The 24,869-nt window shown below is 35.4% G+C and overlaps 1 protein-coding gene across 6 annotated transcripts in view; it reads left to right on the top strand.

The window, feature by feature from the left end:
- Pka-C1 (Protein kinase, cAMP-dependent, catalytic subunit 1) overlaps positions 1-24,869 on the top strand; it is a 545,341-nt gene that overhangs the window by 127,060 nt on the left and 393,412 nt on the right. The window contains exon 1 of one of the 6 annotated variants that reach the window (XM_090410260.1): positions 18,285-18,306. The exons of the other annotated variants lie outside the window; for them this stretch is intronic. The gene's annotated coding sequence lies outside the window, so the exon portion shown is untranslated. Of the gene's footprint in view, positions 1-18,284; positions 18,307-24,869 lie in introns of those variants that run through there. 6 annotated transcript variants of the gene reach the window in all.

The following is a 24,869-nucleotide window of genomic DNA, read 5'->3' as shown; positions in this document are numbered from 1 at the left end:
TAGGTTTCCTTCTTATTTTATAATTCATTTCAATGTGCTTAAAACTTATTCGAGTTTAATTGACAAGCATTATTCAAATTAAAAAAAAAAAAAAAAACGTAATAAGTTTCATCCAGGAAATATAACAGTATTTATGATAAAAAGTGTCCTAGTAATTATACAGTATTTGTTTTTGTGCTACCAAAGCTCCAACGTAGACTTAATGATAAGCTAAGTAAAAGATCCAACGTCCTTATTTAATTGACAAATTGGATTGCGAAGTTATCCCCCTTCCCCCTCAAAAAAAAAGGCCGAAGAACACTCGGATAAGGAACGCATGGGTCTCACCATCCAAAATTCCAGCTGAACGAAATCAAGCAAAAATTATACATTTAAGTGATTTAAAACCATTTTGTATCACCCTTACTGCAATAACAAGGCAAAGTGCATATATGTCATTTCCCCCCTACAGTTTCACTACACCAGTCATCAACATTCATCTATATTTATAATATTTTTAATGATAATCGCATCCAATAAAGGTTGGAAAATTTCAGAACATTATTACCGTAAGCAGGTTAAGTGTCAAATTAATGGTCTTCAACATCTCCGATAAGCAAGGTGGTGGTCTCACACTGATCGCAGAAATTAATCGACCATCTAAAATATCGAATTTTAAAATCTCTTTAGACAAATTTCTAGGGTCTGATGGGCCAGTTTACAAAAATTAACAAAAGAATTGTAAGAGGTTTTTTATATGATCTTTTCGAGTTACATAATCCATAAGTGCAGCCTCGACCCACTCTGACCCTTTTGGTCTTCTTCGTACGATGTCGATTTGGTTCAAAGAAGAGGATGGCAGGGCTTAATTAATGAAATAAAGGTCAATGAAGGTTAACAGTGGGATGCGACAGCTACAGAGTTTGCCAGATTAATCATCTGGGATGAAATGCTAGAGTTTGAAGCCCAAAAGCGTAAGCGTGAATGCAGTGCACGCTAAAAATCGTTTTGGCGGCCGAGAGTATCATTCTGGGTGGAGACTTCAGGCAAGTGGTACCTGTAATATACGTTATGCTTCCTGTAATGCAAACGTCATAAATTACGTACATTTTCATCTCTATCTCTCTCTCTCTGGCAGATGCTTAACGTTCAGAAACTAACGAGGAATATCAAGCTGATACAAATGCGTACACGTCCGTTGGTGGAAACGGTCGAAATCTGACAATTGCTGACGAGCATAGTGTGCTCCAGCTTTCCGATAACTTAATTTTAACTAGTGATCGTATTAGGTCCATATTCTGTGCTAATCCGTCATCATTGAAATCATGTCTCTGCTTAAAAAATATTCCTTTTAATACTTAGTGATATAACATCACGCGGTTTGTTCTATTTTTAAAGGATCTATTGTTAGTATTCCACCTTGTATTTTTTTTAAACTGTTCTTATAGTGCCACTGAAGATGGTCTGCTATTTCCAGACCGAAATATTTGGTTAATTAAATATCTTTCTTGTGTATAACCACTATATTGGCTCCTTTACGCGTTAATTCTGAATTAGCGAAACCTTTCCAAATAAAAATATTCATTATGAAGGAAAAAAAAAACTAAAATTCATAAACTCCATGGGAGAAAAATCACGGACGTACCTAATCTCGAAACCGATTTGGCAATTTTCAAAAATTCATCTTGATGGATTCCAGGCAGGACTTTATCCATTGTTTGTGTCTAATTGCATGCCAAGAGCTTAACTGCTTCAATAATTTTAAAATATCTGAATTGCAATTAACTATCTAGTATAAGTATGCATTCAAAGAAATTTAACAAACACAAACTTTGCTAACTTACAACAGATATTGCAGAAAGAGTTTTCTCTTGGCTACAAAGTAAATTATGCATGCCAGGAAATTATATTTTTTAATCCTTGACCCAAGTGTAAGCAAACCAAGTTTGCACGTGAAGTATCTTTCCGGCTAGCCTACTTGTATGTTGATTACTTCAAATCAACTGCCTCACTCAATGCAAAGTGCAGTTCCTTAACTTTATATTGAACTTTAGCAGTCAAGTACAAATAAACTCGAACATCGAAGCGAAGGGACATTGGATTTTCGCTTGGAAAAAGACCCGAATTCAATTCTCGTCATGGAAAGAGGAATATGACCTTTTTCAGTTGAAGGAGTTTGCCGAAATCATATGTAGCTAGTAGAAGATCCCACTCCTCTCAGAAACTGTTTTTTAATGCATTTCTATTGCCTGCATAAAGGCAAATCGGCCAGAGAACACACAGTTAATAGACAAAAATATTATGTGAACGGTACAGTATATGGCGTAACGTGAAACTGGAGGATTAAAGAGCGTGGGTTGTGTAGTAGAAGTACCCTCTTGAGATAAGTCCTTGAACTAGATGGAGGTATCACATAATAATAACACAGAGAAATTTATACAGGTAAGTAGAGAGAGAGAGACAGAAGATTTTGAAAAATTGATTTGATCAATGCTTTTCTTTAGTGAAACCTAACTACTAATACAACCCACACACAAGTAGGAAGCATTTAAGATCGCTCCATAGAAAGAAATATATTTTTTATGAAAAATTATCCATGTTCATTCACGGAATAGTTCTTATCATACACACAGTTTGCTATCGTCATCTTTTATTCTGATGGAAGTGGCCAGCTGCATTCCGATTTTCTTTCATTAGCCGGAGTTGCTTTTTCTCTGAGGTGTTGGAGCTCAAGTAAAATTCTTCTCTTAGATTTTAGTCTGAACGCAACATATTCATTTCATTCGATTAAGATGAATTTCAATATGTCTTATATGTGTCAGATATTAAGTTTTAGATGTTAGTTTTTCAATAGCGATGTGTGTGTGTGTGCGCGCGCGCGCAAGTGTTTATGAAGCATAGGGAAGAAAGGGACGTGTTGTGTCTAGCTTCAAAGAATCCGCACAAGAGACAAATTCAACTTCAGCAGTCCAACCTGTGCACTCAGCAGAGTAAATCGTAATGAAAACATTACAAATAATACCCACCCCCGATAAGTTATACTTCCAGCCTTGCTCCCTATGTAGCTAGTCTAGGAACTTTTGTGCAGTATCTCGTACATTTATTTTTACTTCCTTGCTAGATCACTCTACCCATAATCGTGTTTGTTAATTTAATTCTTTTTGCATTCGAGTCTCTCAGCAGCTTTTGTAACATATTTCATACCTTTTCAGCTTTTTATTTCTTCATTCATCGTTATTTTAAGATTTTCATTCATCGTTATTTCAAATTCATGTTTCATTCATCGTTATTTCAAATTCATGTTTCATTCATCGTTATGTTAATTTAAACAGATCTCTTGTAAAAATGTGTGCAACATAACTATTAATCATTTCTACTTATGATGTTCTACCATTTATAGCATAACTTCGATTTTATAATATACTGTAAAATTATAACATATACGATTTTTGTACTTTCGACAATACTATAGTACATTGTAGAAATACTTCAACTTAAATGACATAAAGTTCATACAAATATAGGCTGTGATGTATGTGGTGTTCTAGGAAAATGCTAGCAAGCCTCATATTCAAATTTTAAATTAAAATGGCACATGGACATATTGCTGAGTGTTATCGGTAGTGCTGAATTAAAAAAAAATCATTTCTGAGAACTGAATTTTTTTTTCCCAGCGCAACTGTATATAACATTGTATGGAAATGGTGATTGAATGGAACCGCAGCTTGGAAGATCACGAGTTTTTACAAAAAAAAGGCGATTGTAGCACTCACTGTCCAGCAGTCTTGCAGAAACTGCAACGAATCGTCCAGAACATGTAGGCGTAAGTACCACTGCACGAACAATGTGAAGAGTGTCTCTCTCTCACACTGAATTTCCATGACTTGTAGTCCACAAACTCCTAGGAGTTTATGCCCACCACGATGAATTGAATGCTACAGGTGCGACTGCATATTCTCAACTGTCAGGGATGGTAGTGGAAGAGGTGCGAGAGTGTACCTCCACATTCTGAATAATGCTGCACTTATGGAACTGCACGTGAAAGGCAATGCTTCCTGTCACAAGGAAAGTAACTTAATTTGAGTGTAGCAACGTGACCTAATGGACTTCCCAACTCAGAGCCAGATCGAAACGCGATTAAATATCATAGAAATCAAACACGTGCAAGGAAATTGTTTCTTGTGGGTCGATATCACTGCAAGAAGACATTCTGCTTGAAGAATGGAGGTTAGTTTCTCATGAGATTTGTCAGTAGTGGATGAAAGGTTTATTACGCAGACTAAAATGCTATTATACAAGTCAAAGGCGGGTTTTCACTTGATTAAAATGTAATATTTTTTCTTTTGGCTATTTCTGTTTTGACACTCTTTCACTCTGTTGCTGCTCAAGATTATTTTATGGGATTTCATATGTTTGTGAATTTCTTCTGTGTAAGTCGTGCAAAAATAATCACATTACTTCATTGTGGTTTCATATGTTTGAGTATTGATTGAATCTTTGCATTATTTCGCTTATGGGGGTTCATTTTCTACACTTGCTATAAGTCCCTTACATTCAACAAACTTTTTCTGTTGCCATTACTTCTTTCGCTTCTTATAGAGAGACTTACAAAATAAATTCTGTTTTCTTGTAAAGATTTTTTTTTTTTTTTTTTTTTTTTTTTGCTTTCTCGAATCCTTCCAAATCCGACTGCTCGGTTTGTTCTCGTTCTATTCTTATGCTTCCTTTCTCTTTCGTTTCTTCCTTGTTTCACTGATGCAGTATATATTAATATTTTAGATGTATCTTATACGTTAAAGCAGCTCAATTTTTCTAATCCTTTCTTTAAAGCCACTGGAATCTATTCCTTTTCTCTCTGCGGAACTGACAGTTTCTTTCAATCGATAGTCGGAAGACGAAAGAAATAAAATAAAAAAATTTCTTTTTGGATATGAGAAAACATTCAATAATCTACTAAAAGCTTGATACAATTAATCATTAAAGTTTTTTGTTTGTAATTAATACGGATTTTTATTTAATAGTTTAGCATGTTCTCGTGTTACATAATTTTGAAATCAGAGGGCGCCACAGAATGAATATGCGATACAGTATGTGACGAAAATAAACAGAAATTTCAATATCGGAATTTCGTTTGTTTCTCAGAACAAAAAAGGTTTGTCGATAATGGGATTTTAATAGTAATAAATTAATCGTTAAGCCCATCCAAAGAAGTTGAACTAATAGTCGATATCCTGTTGCTGTTGAAAACTGAGCCTTTGAGTATAAACTAATGTAACGTCAATAATGGAATCCGATTCTTTAAACTGCAAAAATAGTTGAACACAGATGTTTCATTTATCTATTAGTCATTATTGTAAATTGTACACTGCGTACTAATATTATAGGATTCAAGGGAAGAGAAAAATATGCTAAATGTCGTTTTCAATAAACCATTATTGTGCAGACATCATAGTATGCAATACATTAGTGTCAAGGAATTTGATAATATCCTGACTGACCATTATCCAATGCTGTTATACTCTAAACATATTTTCCAGTAGACTGCAGACGTATACTCACTTGAACAAGGGCGGACGCACACTTTCACTTAATTACCCAACAGATACTATGGGCATGAATCATTTCCAGTTGATCGACACTAACAGATGAGCGAACTCGTCGTTAACCGTGCTGCTATTGAGAGAACAATTAAATTGCCTTATTTAACCTAATTAATAAAGCCAATCAGCAAATGGGAAACGCATGTTCAGCTTTACTATTCTCATCGGTTAAGGTATGTTCACCCCTAATAATCCAATTTCACTGTGAAAAAGTGATTTTCGTTCCAAAGAATTATATAAAAATTATGCTGCGTAAAAATCAAGCACTAATTATTAGCCTATTTTCCTTTAGAACAGTGACAGTGAAATATTTTATTCATTATACAGTTTATTAAAACTAAGAGTGCAGTTAATATAAACTTATGCGGCAACCTAAATAATTTTTCGATCTTTTTTTTTTAAAATCTTTTGTAAGATTTTAGAGACAATAATAAAAATTTTACTGCAACAAAACAATTTCCATAGAAAATGTTTGATAATTAATCGTATTTAATCCTATTTTAAACCCAGTCTGCTGAATTAGCTTATTTTTATTCCAAACATTTTGACACTGAAATTCATATTCATACGGTAACTAACAAAAAAAAATGTTAGTAAATAATAATATTTGGTTAACCGATCAAGTGTTGATCAATTTTATTAATTAACTGAACCAACCAGTTTCGCCACACTTATCTGTTGGCTTCTTCAGGGCACTTACATATAGGTTTAAACACTCACAGTTATGCGTAACCGCAAAACTGACAAGAATAAAAACTGACTAGAATAATTACAAATAAAATAGTATCGAACGTGAGTGAAACACGTATCGCGTGTACAAGATCAGCTAGCTGTTGCTGAGGAACCTTCTGTAGTTTGTATTAAAGTTCATTTCTTCCGTTTTTAAGGCTCTGATTAGGGTTTTCCATATCTCTGGGAGTATTAGGCCTTGATTTCTGTTAAGGTTCACAGTAGAACGGGCGACTTCTTTGAACATTCTTGAATGGTAATCTTCCTCTAAGTAAGGGAACAGCTTTTGTCCAACTCGATGACATAGTTAGTTGTGGAGAAATGAGACGATAGGCCAGAAATGTCCTGTCTGTTGTTTTTGACATAGCCAATGTGCTCCTTTTGCCTGACTTCGAGGCTTCTCGAAGTCTGTCCGATGTAATTAGAGCCACATGAGCATGGAATATTATAGACTCTAGCATATCCTGTGGCTCTAATTACATCGGACAGACTTCGAGAAGCCTCGAAATCAGGCAAAAGGAGCACATTGGCTATGTCAAAAACAACAGACAGGACATTTCTGGCCTATCGTCTCATTTCTCCACAACTAACTATGTCATCGAGTTGGACAAAAGCTGTTCCCTTACTTAGAGGAAGATTACCATTCAAGAATGTTCAAAGAAGTCGCCCGTTCTACTGTGAACCTTAACAGAAATCAAGGCCTAATACTCCCAGAGATATGGAAAACCCTAATCAGAGCCTTAAAAACGGAAGAAATGAACTTTAATACAAACTACAGAAGGTTCCTCAGCAACAGCTAGCTGATCTTGTACACGCGATACGTGTTTCACTCACGTTCGATACTATTTTATTTGTAATTATTCTAGTCAGTTTTTATTCTTGTCAGTTTTGCGGTTACGCATAACTGTGAGTGTTTAAACCTATATGTAAGTGCCCTGAAGAAGCCAACAGATAAGTGTGGCGAAACTAGTTGGTTCAGTTAATTAATAAAATTAATCAACACTTGATCGGTTAACCAAATATTATTATTTACTAATTTATGATCAAGAAAACAACCTTCATGATGAAAAAAAAAATGTTATTTTGCACCTTGCACTAAGAGTATTGTTTCATCACTATCGTGCTAAGCTCCAGTCTATACATTGAACGTTTGTCCTCAGTGTTTAAGTTCTCTGCTTACCCAAACTTAGTGGTCTAGAACTGTTACAAACAGAACTCATCTACATGCTATATTTTACGGTTATAGAACGTTCTGAACCATTTTGCGCTCCCAAATGTTTCAGTTTTACATGTACCACAGGGCTTTCTTTCCTGCATGTCAATGATAGTCACTTTGGAAGAATTTCAAGACCATTTTGTTTACTGTTTCTGCGATGATCTGATTAAAGACTCCTCTGAGCATCGATTATTCAATAATTCACCTAGAAAAAGTGTGCTGCATATTCCTTCATTCAGCAGAACTTCCCAACTTGAAATAGTCGAAGATGCGATCGTACAGAATAGTCTCAAAACTTAACTGTGCACAATACACTGCATAAGCCATTCGGCGAACACGAAATATTATTGTACTGTATTTCAAAGAATTGTTCACAGTATTCTACAGTGAACAGTTCTTTGATTTCGACTTTTTTAAATTCAGTTAGAAAACTCCAAAGTCCTGTCAAAATTCATGCCTGTTAAATGTAAGCAGCTCTCTCTCTCTCACTCACGTACACACCTTTATTTTCTCATTAAAATTGCAATCCACTGTGATAATTCGACTGGAAAATGTAGCGCAGCAAGTCATCTGAGGATACGTTTGTCAATTATTAAATTTTCCTTAGTAACGATAAGTCAATTGAAAGAATGAAAGTGTTCAAATGGGGACTGTTATGTAATCCTTCGGAAAAAGAAAATATTTGCTGGAGTGAATATTGATATAACAGCAAGAAACGTCCTTCTCTGGTCTCAGTGGTTTCAATTTCTTGAGATTCCATTAAAACCGAAACAAAACTTATGTAAGTTGATGTGTGCGCGCACCCATACACAACTCTCAGACGTATAACAGTAATAAAGCTGAAGGAAACACTGTGGTGGATTCACCTTATTGTAACGTGATTGCAAAAAAAAAAAGAGAAAAAAAAAAGAGAGAGATTTTTGGTGTTTCTTCTTCTTCTGGTCGAAGTGCGCAAAGACAGTTTAGGAATAGAAACATTCAATTTCTGTCACGAGAGAATCAATTCTTAAATGAACTCAGAATAACTGGAATCAGGTACTGAAGTTCCGTTAATCTAGGCTTAACGGACCGATAAACTGTTATGATCAGTTCAGGATGGGCGGACAGATGTCGAAAATGTGGAAGGGTTTGGTCGGCCAAGAACTTCGACCACACAGGATAATATTATTGCAGTATATGCCATTCAAAGCAGAATGAAAGGCAAGGACATCTACGTACTTCTTGTATCATTAGAAACCATTTGTTTCCTTTTTGTAGTTCAGATGTCAGTTTGGATAGATGCCGAGAAACACCTCTTGAGGACAAAATGGCTTTTTTTCTTACTGCATTCGGCCTGAACATCAGCGTAATGAGGGTAATATTTTGCATTGTAAATGGCATGGAAATAATACCCCTGCTTCCAAAAGATTCTAAACGCATCTATCAGTATGAAAGTGGAGTTGACTTGCTTTAGAGGAAAGACCCGTTTCGGCCGATGTCGTGTCTTAACTTTTGTGAATGTCAAATAGATCTTATCCTGATCTATTTCCTCACCCTTCATGTGTATTGCGCGTTGAAGGAAGGCCCTACTAGCCACACATTTCATAAATGACGGCAAGGAAAAATCACTCGTGCCCAATGGTTTTCTATAACACAGGGCTTTATAAACATGTGGAACGACCGAAAAAAATATCTCAGCAAGTTTGGAGGTGGTGTTGAAAATGTCGAAAAGTTCCTCTTTCGTCTATATATTCTAGCATATTCTTCTAGAATAACACTAGAATACATCCTGTAAAATTTTGGCAGCGACTTTTTATTTTAAATTTTCCTGCGTATCTAGCCTAGCAAATAGTTAAAAATGAGACAGTTGCATATTTAATAAGGAAAGTCAGCTCTCAACTTTTCGCTTCGCATTGTCCATTATTGACACTAATCATTCTGACTCATCAATACATAATAAAACTACAAGTCTAGTTATTTCTTTTAGAATGAGAGACACTCGCACAAAATGTACATTAAATCCACGATGAATTCACCTGACAGTAATATTCATGAAAATTATTTCAAGTTAGTTGCTCTTTTCGTCGTGACGGAAGGGATCTTTATATGGACTTTTTCAATCGAAGGCGAGTTAGCCGATCTCATACGGAGGTTGCAGGGTTTTTTCTCCCGGAAACGCGGGTTTTTCATTCCGCATACAGAGAAATCGGCCCTTCAGAACACACGCAATTTACAGACAAAAAATACTAGTTGTGGTGGTGGGCGGTAGATGGCGTTGATGGAGATGATTGGTAGTAGAGGTGGAGAGGTGTCCTCCCGCAATGAGTCCTCAGACTCCATGGAGGGGTAACGAATAATAATGAGGAGGTGGAATGATTTTCTTTTCTTATAAGCTAGTTTTCTCATTATTAAAACATGCAAACTGTTCAAAAGGACATGCAATTAGCAGACATAATACACTGATCTCATAGCTTTCGGCCGTAAATCCAAACAACTGAAATCGATATTGCATTTTAACACCAGAATAACATGATGGATGCCTGATTATTATACTATGATTTTGTAAATTAAGAAAAAATTTCTACTTCGTAAATCAACTTTTAGGTTATCTTTAAAATGTATCGAGATGGCACCGCAAATTATTACACTGTACTTTGTTCTCCTAGGTTTAAGGTCAGACCGCTATCGCTCAACCAGCTTTGCAAAGGCAACTCAAATGATACTTGCTATTAATGTAGTGCTTTGCTGTTAAAAGAACCAAACTCCCTTTTATAATTTTTGATTCATCTTCACTAAATTTCCTCAATGACAGAACATTAACGATATGAATTAAACCACTCTTCAATTTTTTTTTTTTTGTGCAGTTTCACTTGTTACGGAAAGTTAGAAAAAAGAAGTATTTCAAAATATCACTGAACTGAGAATAACTTAAACGATTAATTTTAAAATACCGACTCTCTGATCTCTTGTACAAGAAAATGTTGAATATACGTCTTATATATACATTTTTTATTGGAATTCCTTTTAAAACATTCGGTATAGTAAGAACTATAATTAGTGAAGAAAGTAAGGTATATTTTAATTCTTGGTGGTACTGCAAGATATTTACTTACAAAATTTTCCCAGCGATATATATTCTCACCTCTCAGGATTAGTACGGTTGCACCATAATTGCCAAATTAACATGGTCCGGTACATCTTTAATCTACAGTCTAACACTAAATAATTTACGAAAGGTGAGAGGATAGGAAATACTAATAATTCCGTTGAGATTTTGTTTTCGACATGTATTTTAATTTGTCTCTGACCTTTTTTTTTAAAGAAAAAGTACATCTTGATAACTCCTTTTTTTTTTTCAAAGTGGAAGTGAGTTAGAAAGTCTTTCACGAAGCTAGAGATTTCTGCATCCAAAAAAATAGACAAACCAGTCAGAGAATATGCGCCTTGAATAGTCGCACTAAATCTCGTATTCTTAGTCAAACAGAGTAATTCCAGATAAGTGGAGATGTAATGTATGCAATGTATCCCTTGCTCTTAAAATTGTAATACCTTCAAGGGATATATAGGATATTATGATAGTACGACATGAAAAACCTACATCACTACTAACTTCCTATCTAAAATTTTCCTGACCAAATCAATCTGCTACCTTCAAGACGCCAACATTATCAGATCTTATATTTGTCTTCTAAGGCACTTTTTACTGTATCAGTCCGCCTTTATCTTGGTCTTCCTTTGGGTCTTTTTCCTGCCAATCTGGCAGAGAACACTTGTTTTGCTAATCTTTCCTCCTGTTGAATTGGCCATGCCACCTGAGATTAGCTCTGCAGACACACTTCTGAATGCCAACAATGTCAGGTTCTTTCCTTATATCCTCGTTTTAACCATCCAACAAGCCATGACGTGTATATTCGTCAGGTTACCATGGATGCGAAGTGCACATTAAAATTGTAATACCAATGATATTCAATTGAAATATATAAATAAATAAATTCCGTGTGATGATACAGCGTTCCCTCTTTATACGGGAGTTCACGGTACCATCTAGTCGCCCCGAATTTTATCCGGGCTCCGGAACCGGCATAGGCTGACGAATCAGACCTATGGCTGGGTCAGTATCCCTGACTGTAATCCGTGTGTGTGTGTGTGTGTCCTCGGACCGGTTTGCCTGCTTGCAGGATGAAAAACACCAGATAAACTAGCGGAAAAAACCCTGCTGTGTCCACGCCCAAGACTGGCTAACTTGGCTATGGCTGAGGAAGATCCTTCAGCTCCTCACGTCGGTGATGGGAATCGAACCTAGGACACTCCTTCCCCAGTCATATGGTTGCGAAGCGCAAAGCCACTAGGCTAACCGCGCGGATATTGAAATATATGATGGATACGAAGTGTATAGGAGTGATGTATTTTATCCATTTTGACGGCGATGTGGTTAATATGGTATTGCCATTGACGCCATCTGTTAACGCCCCTAATCTTTCTCAGGACTCTCATATCTGCGATCTCTAGCGTTTGGTCAAGTGTTTTATTTCTAACCCAGCTCTCAGATCCATAAGTTAAAATCGGTTTGAACACTGTCTTGTATACAGCTAATTTAGTGTTCAGACTAATTTCTCTTTTATTCCATATGAATGTATTCAATTGACTTCCTACCATCCCAGCTTTGTTGATTCTGTTGTCTATTTCCATATTTAATTTACCATCTTCACTAAAAACCGTGCCTAAGTAGCTGAAATGTTTATTTTTTCTATAGGTTCTCCATTTACAATGCAGTTGATATTTTCAATGTTTCTGCCTATTTTCATTATCTTTGTCTTTTTATTACTGACCTTCATACCATATCTATTACAACAGTTATTCAATTTAGTCAGAGAATCTTGCAGACTTGTAGCGGATTTATTTAGAAGTATAACATCATCCGCATAAAGCAAAGAGCTGACGGTTAACATCTCCAATTTTGATATCATGTTTAATACCACTTTCCTTCATAATGTGATCCATATAGATAATGAATAACAGAGGGAATAAATATCCTTGTCAGACCCCAGATTTATCATCAAACCATCTTCTACTTTCTTCAATTCTAAATGCTGACTTAGAACTCAAATAAAGACTAAGTATTGCTTGATATAATGCTCCAGTGATACCTGATACCATACAACTGTAGCGTTTTGAATAGCATTTCTCTTGGCACCTTGTCATATGCCCTTTCCAGATCGACAAAACTTAAATACAGATCTTTGTTATACTCCCACGCTTTCTCAACTATTTGTTCTGACAGCCTCTATTTGGTCTGAATCCAGCATGTTCTTCACCACGCTTCCCTTCCACAATCCTTCTCAACCGTTTCTCAAGTATACTTACATAAATCCCCAGAAATCACTACTCTCTAATTTACATAAGTTGACCAATTAAATCAGAAAGAGCACTTTTTTCAGCCAAGCTTTAGTCCAGGGAACAATTTATCCTTCTGATACATGAGATTTCGGTTTTATCCATCCGTGAACTGCACAAAGAAACTTAAGTTCCTTAGTCTAGTAGGAATATTGTCAGCTAAGCCTCACCTGGTCTCTGCAGATTTCTCTCATTCAGCTTCATCTGAACTTGTTTGGCCCTAATGGAATTCCAACAGGAAATATGGGCATGTCTAATGCATCTTAATTATTGACATAACTATTAGACAAAGAAACTCGGTAATGTGTGTGGTCAATAACCCTAATTAAAATGAACAGACGAACAAGAATTTTGTGTCATTACCTATATTTTAACATAATTACAATTAGTATAGTAATACAATAGTTTCCTTTTAATGTTTGATTTCATGTAATTACTAGGACTGCTTGAAATGATTAAAAAAAGAAAGAAAAAATCTGAAAATTAAGAAATAAAATTAACTGTAATGAATGTGATAGACCATAAATATTAGTATATGGAGGAAACAGTAAATGAATTGATATTTTAATGAAAAAAGAATTAAAAGAAAAGAAAAATATCAATTTGCTCGAGAAAAAGCATAACACTACCAGTATTCATAAACAAAAGGTGACAAAGCAAATCGGATAATAAATTGACTTTGCAACAACACTAAAATTGTGCTCAAAATAACTCGAAATATAATAAGTTGTTATTATCATAGAAAACAAGTGGATATTAAATCCAGCATTATTTTAATAAAAAGTTATTATTATATTTAGGAAAAATGAGGATTTATTTTTTAAAAAGAGATCGACACTAGAAATAATGATTCTATTGATTTCTTCGTTTTATTATCTGACAAAAAAAACCCCTCTAAATATGCTTTAAAATCTGACTTAAGTATTTGATAGCATACAGTTAAATAGCAGAACTAATTAAGAATATACAACAGTTTTATCATAAATGCAGAACAAAAAAGAACAAGAAATTAAAATAATACAGGTAATTAGACAAGGTGACTCATTCCGTCTTAATAAAAGTGAAAATAGAAAAATAAATTGAAATGAGAAACTAAAAATAATCGGATATCCCGATATCTCTACTATCAGCAGATGAAGTCGGTTTACAGAAATTACTGAATGCGTTTAATAAAGCTTCACTGGAAGAAGCAGAAAAAATATGAAGATATAAACAGAATGAAGAAAGATAAATTATAAGTCTCTAGAGAACCTGTAATATGAAAATTAATAAACACATTAGTAAAAAATAAACATCTTAATAACATAAGATACTTAGGAATAGAACTAAATAATTCGAGCGTGATGTCCAAGAAGCAAAAAGTTAGAATATCTGGATGTCCTGACCATCTTGTCTGTCAAAACAAAAATCAGAATCGCTCAAGGAGTTGTCAACCGATATTAATATATGCAGTAGAAACACGCGAACTAGGAATCAGACAAACTACAGAGATAAAAACATTGAGAAAACTTTAAGATCTAACAGTAAACAAATCAGAGAAAATTGTAAAATATAGCTAATAAATGATGTGATCCTAAAAAGGGAAAAAATAAGATGAAAACAACACGCAAGTGGATACCAAAGACAAGGGTGAAGATAGACGGGTGGTTTCGAAAACAACACTGCAACTTTTTTAATAGAAAAAAAAAAAGAAGGAAAAACTTTTTTGAAGTTTGGTGGTTTGATTTGGTATCTGCCTAATGACCGGGGCCAAGTATTTCTGCTGTTTTTCTAGTAGAACTGGGGCAAAGGCACAACTAAGACAATAAATTGTAGTTAATTTAGTGCAACATCTTACTGTCGAGCAGCAGGCAGATTGCTCAACTTGATTCCAGTTCTGCAATCGATTGCGTGAGTCAAGTTTAATGATGTTTCATGGACAAAAAAAAGTGATGGAGTGCTAATCCTACGGTATAACGACAGTAATACAGCAATCCCTCGATTAATGCGCCCCAGATTAGTGCGTTTTCGATTAGTCGTCATTTTTTTTTTCTTTTCTATACCCAAATTCTATTAGTGCGGTTCTAAAATTCGATTAGTGCGCCTATATACATCTTAAAAATAAATGTTACAGATTTTGAACATTTTCTGTCTATACATTTTTATGCCTAACTATTTTTAAAAAATCACTCACCAGAATGAAATAATTTAGTTATCGATTTAAAAAATATTACAAAGTTATTTTTTAATAGCATACTACACTATTTCCGTGTACACTATGTTCCAAATTTACCGCCAAAAATTTTCCTGATCATAACTCGCGCTTACTTTGCAACTGTTTTCCTTACTTTTTTTATTTTCAAGTATTTTCCCAATCTTTTATCACGAGTAAAAGAATAAGTGACCAGTTGAAAGAAAAAATGAAGGCCAGTCCAGAGTAAAGATAGGACAGGAACACAAAAATGAGTGAATCAACTATAAGAGGAATTTTAAGCAAAGCTACTGAATACAACAAGAGAAAGGTTAGGCTGCTTCAAGGTTCATCATGCATTCATTCCCAAAACAAAGTATTATAATGATTGAATTAGAGACTTCTTTCTACATGGATCGAAGATTGTAACCGAAATCGCATTCCGCTAAGCACTGACCTTATGAAATGAAAAGCATTCAGCTGTTTGCAACCTTGAAAGAAAGGGCTATTAATGATGGAAAAGAAGAATTCCACGCTAGTGCTGGGCGGTTTGAGGTTTCAAAAAGAGAAATAGCCTACATAATGTTCTAATCACAGGCCAAGCTGCAAGCGCAGATAAGGAGGTGGCAGCAAATTATCCAGAGATTTTTGAAAAAAATTGTGAAAAAAGATGGGGGGGGGATATTGTCTCCAACAAATATTTAATGTCGATGAAACCGGCCTTTTTTTGGAAGCGAATGCCTTCCAAGACTTTTCTGGTCAAATCAGAGAAATCTCAGCCTGGTTAGAAAGTCGCGAAGGCGAATGAGATTACTGCTAGCAATATGCGAGCCGTTTGGAAGTACATTCTTCTACAGTGTGCAAAAGATTGAGTGATTCCGACCTGCTAATTTTAGATGTACAGCGTGGAGATTCTGAAGAATATGAAGACTTAATCACTGACAAGCCCAAAGAGATTTCAAAGAAACAATTTGAAAACATTTTTCGTACAATCGAAGTTTTTAAGCAGCAATGCTTAAAAACAATGCTTAGAGGCTGACCCTAATGAAGAGAGAAGCAGTAAAGTTTTCAGAAGAAACAATAGGGCCATACCGTCAGTTGTATGAAACACAAGAAACGGAATGCCTGCTAAATTACATTAGCTCAATTCTTTTTTAAGAAGTAGAATAATAAATTTATATTCTGAATATGTTTTATTGTCTTTCAGCTTCACGGTTTTTCCTTTAACTAAGCCTTGAGATGTACCCTAATTATTTTATAAAAAAAATTAAGAGTAAAAAAAGAAATTTGAGGAACGAATTATACATTTTCCTCATTGGTTATTATATTCGATTAGTGCGTTTTCGATTAATGCGCGTGTTTTAAAGAACGCATTAATCGAGGGATTGTTGTACTGCTGTTTACGTCCTGAACGATATTTATAATTAAATCATTGAAGCTCATATTCCTGACATAGAGCTGCTCATAGATTAAAACTGAGGAAAATAAATAATACCAAAATTTAGCAAGATTATTAAAATATGAAGATATTAAATAAATAAGTAAAACCTGAAAGTTTCGAATTTTACCAGAAACTTTATGACCATAAACCTTAGGCATAGAAGTCGCCTTGGCTTACACTACTTAAGACGTAGACCCTGCCTAGGAACCATGTTGTTGTGGTTATAGCCTTTCAGCTGTTTAGGGGCAGGGCAGCTATATTCGCCACCATCTAGGGAAATGACTATGAGCAAGGTGGTTTCCCGTTGCCTTCCTTGTTGTACTGTATCCTGTTTGTTCACGGGTCCGGTTTGCCTGCTTGTGGGATGAAAAACCCCAGATAAACTGTGAGAAAAACCCCGCTGTCCATGCCTAAGACACCGACTAAGTTGGCTATGGCTGAGAAAGATCTTTAAGATTCTCACGGAATCGAAACTAGGACACGCCTTTCCATGGCATATGGTTGCGAAGCGCATAGCCACTAGTATTTATTCACTTTTATTTGTGAATAGATGCGATTTCATTGGCCTGATTTGTTTGTTCTCATCAGAGACAAGATGCAGCTAATATTCTTGTGGTATTGAACAGAGGTGTTTCATCCTCTCAGGAAACCTAAAAAAAAAAAAAAAATGTCTCTGATGAGAACTATCAGTTCGAAACAGCTGTCATGCCAGAACCTAATTAATGCACTAATAAAAGGTGAATATATGAACAGAAGCCCGTATATTTTTAGAAGATATACGGACTTTGGCCTCCTGAGCAAGACCCGTATCTTTTAGTAATGCAAACGAAGGCAACTCATATGGCGCAGATTTATTCCCATAAATTTCAAATTCGACCTGAAATGCACCTATCTTTCTAGTGCGTATTTGTTTTATATTTATGCTTGAGTTGGCTCACGGCTGCTAAACTTGGCAGTTTCAAAATGTACGTATCCGCAACCAAGGGCCACGAGGCGAGCATATTGCTAATTGCGTGAGTTCTCTGGCTGGTGTTTGTATGAGAGAGACAAATCGAATTTTCGGGAAGAAACGCCCTACCGCCATTTAGATCAGCTAATTCCCCTTCAGTTCTTTCCAGACAAAGTATTATTCTTCACGTCACAAACTTGTTTTCGTATTGAATTCTGCATCTATCGTGTACTAGCCTTTGCAACACCATAAATATTTCACGAACTTGTGTAATGGATTTGGAATGATGAATATTCGAACCTCTTTTAAGACTCAGAGAACATTATAAAATAGGGGATTTTCATTTGAAAGCGTTAATTGGTTTTATATAGAGATGACAGGCATTTTTACCTCCCCAAACTTCTTGTTTATATCTCAGAAAAAATAGACTAGCGGAGAGGAAATTACTTAATCGCTTACAGATGCTTTCTTTTAATTATTAATTAAAGCTAACATAGAGAAATCATTTATCGGAGACAGTTTAAAATGTGTGACTTTACAGACGTGCTCTCTCTCTTTTTTTCCCCGTCAATTTTCAGGAAAAAAAAAAAACTGACGTAAAAATATCAAGACACATCCATTAGAGAAATGGTACTTCCTAAGCTAACGTCTTTACTACATCCTTCCCATTTACGGAAAGACGAAACGTAATACTTTCGCTTTCTCGATGGTATTATCAGTGAGTTGAGTGTACCTTTATTTTGAGTGTCTCTTTATTTCCCTCGTGCTGTGAAGTAGACGGACGAGACTACAAGTTTCGTTGCCATAGTAACAGTGTTTTACCTCCGAAAGCATTGCTGGTTGCTCTACGTAAGTATCCGGAGAAAGTTTTCAGTCAATCTTTAAATTATAAATAAATAATTGGAGAACAAATAAACAGTGGAATATATAAATAAACTGAAAGATGATACCAAGATTTTTTTTTCGGAAATATCAGGAAGAATGATGTATGTAGTATTGTGATGGATATATCACTCCCTATAAGTTCGCAGAATTTTTTTTTCTCTCCTTCCAGCAAACGTTAGTCTATTGCTCACCACCCCCTCCAGTCAGCTGAACATTTTTAACTTAGAAAAATCACATGATCGACTACCCTTTCGTGATTTGACCTTTAAAAAAATTCTCAGCCTTCTATATATACCATTCTGAAGACAGTCCTGTGCTACAATAGCAGATGCGATGCTGTGATAGTTTTGTTTTCAGTTGGACATCAATTCGATCATCAATGGCGTATTGTGAAATTATGAAAAATAAGCCATGAATCAAATGATATGTAAACTTGACATCTCGGCCACATATTATTTTACTTTATTTTACTCTTATTAATATTTTTTTCAGTAGGATGCTGGTTCTAATTCTGCCATGGGCTTGTGATTGTCTTTAGGCTGGAGATTAATTTCATTCCCCAGCGTGACGCCACCAGAAGCGTGAAGTGACTTGAAAATCTCTAGAGCACGGTTTTCAGTCTGCATTAAAAAAAAATAATAAAATAAATAAAATACCAAACATTGTAAAATTAATTAAAACTAAAAAATATCTTCCTCCCACTCCCACAGTGCCGTAATGAGGGCATGGCGAAAGAGGCGCCCGCCACAGGCCCAAATAGGTTAGGGGCGCAAAACGTAAAAAAATGTTAAAAATAAATAAATAGATATAAAAGTCCGCTATTTTATATTGCATTTTTAAATTTCGACTTTAGACAAATTCTGCAACTCATTTTGACGGGGTTAATAGTAAGTACTGAACATATTGCATTTAGTAAAATTTAACGTGTTACATTTAAATTTTTCAAAATTTTTGTCATTTTTGGGTTAGGGGGCGCAAGTTAGACACTTGCCACAGGCGCTTCATACCCTCGTTATTGTACTGACCCCCCCCCACACACACACAGTACTATATGCTTATAACCTTTCTTAAGTGGGAGCCCCTCTCTTTCTCTCTCTCTCTCTCTCACACACACAGCGACTGAACTTTCTTTCGCGTTATAAAGAAGGCTGAGAATTTTTTAAAGGTCAGATCACGATATTCGATTTTAGAAAACATGGTTCAGCACTTTTTCAAAATGGGTCCGACTACACTCAGAGTTAAAACGTCAAGGTAGATGCCATTATTTGGAAAGAAGAGTTCATACCTTTTAAGAATGCTCGGGCTTGATTATGTTGTAGTTGCTGAAGAAGAATAAAATGTCCCTTTCTTAATTTAGGCAAACGGACAGTTAGTCTAATAAGCTGGACTTTCCGAAAGTAATAAACATTATTAACAGCTCTGAATAAGCAAAATAAGCAAAACTCATGATGGCCTTCGCCATCTTGAGTTTCGCTCGCGTCGTACTACTTAAGACACGATCCCCAAAAAAGATTTTTTTAAAAGTCTTTTATTAGAGTTGCAGTAACCTCAACGCTGTTTCGATCTGTCTGGAAGTAAATCCATGGAAACTTACAATACTCTTGTCGAACGCTATTGATTGGAGATCGAAATTGTTATTTAAAGAGAAAGTTTCATCTTGGCAATTATATTAAGCGTGCAGTGAATGAGAAAGACCATTATTTGCTAACACTGAGCCTTAGAAACCAATTTCGATCAGTAAACACCGTGCAAAGGCAAGTTTGCAATTACGTCTGCATTTCATCATGCCTATTTTTATATATTTTTTTTTTTGACAATATTTAATTATCCTAATTTCAGCAATAATTATCTAACAGAATTATCCCATTTTATGAAACTATTTAATACTAAAATGTATCATACAGGCAAATGCGTGCAGGATATATAATTGCAAATGCGCTTACCTAAAAAAAAAATTGTTTTAAATTGATGATTTAAGAATTAATTTTTACTAGTACAAAATTTAAAAAAGAAATAAAAGGAACAAAAGAAATTCGTGAATAATGCTGACTTTGAATGTCCTGTGTCCGTGTGTTAGAAGCTGCGTTTTGTGTTTACTTTGCGACCTCCCATTCTGTGTAGCGACCATTCAAGGGCACTGACTGACGCTACCGAGTTCAGTTTTATCGATTCTTTAGGTGGCTATTTTTAGAACACACACAATTCAAGGGCGGATAGTATCTGATGCCACAATGAAGCACGATGCTTTATTTCCGTTAGAGTAAAATTAAAGATAAGCAAAGCCCTCAATTATTCGAAAGACAATTTCGACAAAACCTACCGATTTAAAGAAAGAAACTGACGATCTTCTGATGGATACTACTTTAAGCGACCTCTATCGGAGGTTTTTCTGATTCATTATTCCATGCATCAGAAATTAATTTTAACAACGATTTGCAATATTTTTTCTATGAAGATGGTGTGCAGAGATAAGAGAAATTTTAAATAATAATAATAATAATAATAATAATAAAACAGTTAAATTTATATATACACTCATGGAACTACTTAGCTAAGCATTTCAAGGGTGGATAATGCCTAATGCAAAATCGAAGCAAGGTGCCTTATTCCGGTATTAAATTAAGATTTCTTAATAAGATATATTTAAGGGTGCACAGGATACTGTGATAGCACTACGTAATTATCATTACGATATTATATCATCCTATCAAATTTTCTTCCAAATTAATTTGTTAATTTTCCAGTATTCTCAAATCTTATATTTCGGTCTTTTAAGTTAGCTAAAATTGTCTCGCTCTAGATCTTATCTCTTCCATTCCTGGCATTAAACATAGTTTTTCCTACCTTCCAACACATATGTTGTTTATGTGACTGCAAATTTTAGATTAACTTTACTCACGATGGCTGTTTCCATATTTTGTGTGTGTGTGTGTGTGTGTATATATATATGAATTTCCTTTTGTGTATATAGCTAATGTGAGACCTCTTCTTCAGTCAGCTGGAATTCTATTAATTCTACTTTAAAGGCCATCTGAATTATGCCATGTACTTACTGTCCAATATCATATACTCCAGCTTTTCCACATTTCAGATTTCTGAGCGCTTTTCTATCTCTAGTACTGAAATATACTCACGATTACATTTTGCAGCAATATTTTTGTTACTGCGCTGTTTCTATTTATCTGATTTAATCAATTTTAAAGTAATTACTTCCGGTTTTTTGTCACTATCGTCGTTTAAGGAGCTTCCGTAGCTCAGTCAGTATAGAATGAAACCCCTGGGTTCGAATCCCGGCTAGCATATTTTTTATCATGGCTTTTAAACTGAGAGAGATTTAGACGGTCGCATACGAAGGTGGAGCGTTTTTCATCCGGCAAACAGGCATACCTGCTTCTTGAACACACATCTATTGACGTAAAATACTTACTCTTGGAGGGATACGCAGAGGAATGGTAAGTGGTGCATTAAATTGCTCTAAACCCCTCATTGGTGGGGGGGAGGAATTCAGTCCGTTTAGACGAACGAGACTTAGATGGATATCATCACTGATTTATTCTTTCTTTCCTCCATAAGCTGTTGCAGTGTCTACAATATGTTGCTGCTTTCATGATATTGAACTTATGTTTTATTCCGATGACGTTTGTTTAGTTCCTTTGCACACAACTTTCTTTCCTTTTTTTGTGGATTCTCTAAGGCAGTGGTTCCCAACCTTTTTCCACTTTCGTACCCCTTTTAAACCCATTTCTATAAATTGTACCCGTTGTTTTTAAAATAGCTGTTTTTAAATACTGATACGTTTGTTCAGTGCCTATCTTAATGTAAAAACTTTTTTTCCCCCGCCATTATTGATTATTTTAGGTGTACCTCTGAACGGCCGAGCACGTACCCCCGAGGGTACGCGTACCACCGGTTGGGAACCGATGCCTAAGGGAACATGATGACGAACGTCTTCCAGAACTCAAGAATTCATTTTTTTCCATAACTCTTTAGAACCATACGGTGGACTCAAGAAATCAACAAGATTTTTTACGGTGCAAACGCTTCATGCCGTGCTTCTCTCTGTCTAACTTGATCAGATTTTGCCATTAGGTAAAAGGTCTAAGCTTTGATCTTATGTTCAGAAAATTTTTATTGAATAATCTTTGCATATTATTTGAGTCAACAACTTAACTCTGAAAGCTTTCCGACTTTGGTCTTTTATAAAAATTTAGTGCATATTTTCTTTTCAGTGTGATACTGATTTTACGCTGCCCAAAACTTGATTGCTTTCTATTTCAAATGCAATGTATATACACGGTTGTATCCTGAAAACAAATCAAAACATATTACTATCAACAGTAACATGGTTAAGAAGACTTTGCTTATGTTCTGTCAAAGTGAAATTATGCACTTCTTTGTTGGAGTACTCGTATAATATTATTAATGATTAGTCCATGTCCTAAACACAAATCCAGCATGTATTGATTATTGTTCTTTTCTCCAAATTTTTCTAAAACATTTCTCTATATTTAGTGTACATTTCCTAATGTTAAGCCACAAGTGCTTCCATTTTCTTATGCCAGCTCTTTCCCCCCCCCCCCCCCAACTACTACAAAACGCACATTTCTTCACTTCTAGAATCTTCTCTGAAACGCTATGTAAGGCACATATAAATCATTAATCAATTTCTCATTTGAAATTTATTCAAGTCACTCTACTTGAATTCCGTGATTGACAGGCAATTTATCTTCTTGTTTAATGTTAAATACTGCAGATGCACCTTCCCCGTTCATTAATGCCATCTTTATCGGGTGTTCTTAAGGTTCATATTGATTCTGACTTCGTTAATACTTCATGTGTACGTGTATTTCTGCAATTCCACTACTAGCATCCATTTTCCATTGGTATTTCTAATGTTCGTCGTACCTATCTTCAAATCTATTCAGTACGAAATTATTCCATTAGCCGACTTCTCACTATCCCCCCCCCCCACACACCTGGGGCCATATCTGCCCGGCGACACGAATGATATTCAATTATGTTGTGCCGTCGTATTTGTGCGTGATTTAACCCAATGCAGATTTCGATTTCGTCAGCAGAGTCCCATACTGCCACTGGCTTGCTGCGCATAACCTTCTTGTGATGCGCAGCAAGCCAGTGGTAGTATGGGACTCTGCTGACGAAATCTCTGCTGATCATCGGGCCAGAAGCTCGGATCCATCCTTCTCACCCCTCACAGAGTATGCAGGGATCTTTTCCCAGTAATCTGGTTTTGACCATTACACGATTAACGTATTCACTGTTTTTTTTTTTTTATATTTGCATGAGTTAATCGTCAGAAGCGGCCCAAGGTGATTCTGACAGATCATTCATAATTTTTATTAGGATTATTCTTAATAATTTAATTCGTCTCACTTCAAACGAAAGCAACAATCGGAAGTAACATATCGAGGTATGGCAATCCTGCAACGGATGTTTGGATGTTGTAAAGGATTATGACGGAACCGATTAATGCTATGAGGCCAGAAGTAGACCCAAACAGTATACGAGTTAATCGTTTGGGTCTACTTCTCCCATGACCCAAGTCCATCTTGGGAGAGTGTTTATTCACTTGGGTGAAGGAATGTATGAAGGAGGAAAACAATCACAAGGAGAACTGGTTAATTTGCCTTCAGTTGAAAAAGGCCTTATTCGTGTCCTGGTGTTTCACCCAAAAGGCGTCGTCAGTACCGACTCAGCTACAGTGGACACTCCTATAATGCTTGTAAATTCACTAAGCTAGCTTATATGAATTAAAATTAAGTTGGAATGGTTTAATTGATGATGTGCACAGCGTGCTGTCATTTCAAGAGCGAATGCAGCTTTATTGAGACAAATCAAGCGTTAAAAAATACTTGAGGGAGCAAAATGAGCTTAAATGAAATAAAGAGCTGTACTTCAGAAAATGTAGTGCTTTCTATAGAATGTTGCTGATCTTTTCGAAATCTTGGCTTATCTGTGCGACCTTTGTTAATTAATATTCTTAGCTTTAAACTGATGTTCAAGCTCTTTTAAAAATTCAGAAGAGAATCTTCAAAGAAGAAGAACCTAATTAATAATGAAGTCGATAATCTTGTTGGCGAGAGTGTCAACGAGGAAATTGAACTTGTTTTTCTTATTGTTGTGAGAACATCGAAGAATAGATGGGCCACATCTATTGAAAAATCCATCGCGTAGCATTAACTGCGCCTATAGTATATGCCATCAGTTTGGTAATGATGATGGGTAGAAGCTCATAGAAATGCTAAAAACTGGACAGGAAAATATCATAAACTTATAAAAATAAGTTTATGATATTTTCCTGGCTCATTTCAGTGAATTTATACAAAAATAGTGGATTTTAAATTTTCAACCTTATTTCAAAACCATGCTTCTCATAAGCTCTCTGGTTATACATTCGGCTTTGAAATAATGTTGGATCTTTAATATCCACTATTTCTACATAATATCTTAAACCTTCTCTATTATTTGCAGATACTCTTGCAAATATGCTTATTGTAGAAGAGCAA

Source organism: Typopeltis vanoorti, chromosome 20 (genome assembly GCF_054136105.1).
Source record: "Typopeltis vanoorti isolate ZY-2024b chromosome 20, IOZ_Tvanoo_1.0, whole genome shotgun sequence".
In the NCBI taxonomy this organism is placed as follows: Eukaryota; Metazoa; Arthropoda; class Arachnida; order Uropygi; family Thelyphonidae; genus Typopeltis; species Typopeltis vanoorti.
This window is presented reverse-complemented; position numbering and strand designations above follow the sequence as displayed.